Source organism: Crocodylus porosus, unplaced genomic scaffold, assembly GCF_001723895.1.
Source record: "Crocodylus porosus isolate Cpor-Errol unplaced genomic scaffold, CroPor_comp1, whole genome shotgun sequence".
NCBI lineage: Eukaryota > Metazoa > Chordata > Crocodylia > Crocodylidae > Crocodylus > Crocodylus porosus.
Genome location: NW_017728917.1, coordinates 8,514,087 through 8,515,292, shown reverse-complemented (window position 1 = coordinate 8,515,292; position 1,206 = coordinate 8,514,087).

Below are 1,206 nucleotides of genomic sequence, written 5' to 3'. Positions count from 1 at the left end.
CCGCCCCCCAGAACCCTGTGCCCCTGTGTGCACATGCATGCACCCCCCCGCTTTATACACCTGTGTGTATTGGTGCATTCACCACCACCCCCAGAGCCCCGTGTGCACTCACACACGCCTCGAGAGCACTTGTACACCTGTGTGTGCCCACATGAGGAGGACAATACATTTGTGTACAACTTCCCTCACCCCAAGAATATTATTTCTGTGCATACAGATGCAGGGAGGACTGTACACCTGTGTGTGCACTCCCTCCCCCCAGAACACTATGCACCTACATCTGTGCACACACACATAGAAGGGGGGCACTGTGCACCCCTGTACACACAACATGCATACGGGGCATGGGAGTGCTGAAAATGCATGGGAAGCACAGTACACACACATGCTGAGAGCACTGTACATGACTGCATGCATGCACACACAGAGACATGGGCTGTACACACACACACATCAATAACTTTATACAGCCATGCACACACACATGCACATGGGGGCACTGTTCAGCCCTGTACACACATGGGGAACACAGTTCACCCATGTACATACACACATAATGAGAGCACCATACACCTGTGCATATACACACACAGACATGGGGAGGACAGTACACCTCTCTCCCCAGAGAACACTGTACATCTGTGCGCACACACAGGGGGAATACTGTATACACATGTGTACTGACAGACCTACGTGCATGGAGAGCACTGTACATGCATGAGTGCACGCGCGCACACTCACAGAGGCTTGTACACACATAAACACACATCAGTAACTCTATACACCCATGTGCACATGCACACACGGGGGGGTGGAACTTTCACCCCCGTACACACATGGGGAACACAGTACACCCATGCACACTCACACCCATCCTGAGAGCACTGTACACCTGTGTGTATAGACACACAGACATGGGGAGGACAGTACACTTGTGTGCACCCCTCCCCCTGGAGGACATTGTACATCGGTGCATACAGACACAGAGACAGACACAGGGAAGACTGTATATCCATGAGCACTCACACAGACACACGCACACTGAGAGCACTGTATGCCTATGTGTACACACACAGCTGCAGGGAGGGCAATATGTTCATGTATATACACACCCTCAAGATCGCCACACACCTGCGCGCGCACACACACACACACACACACACACACACACACACACAGAGATATGGGGAGGGCGGTACATCTTCT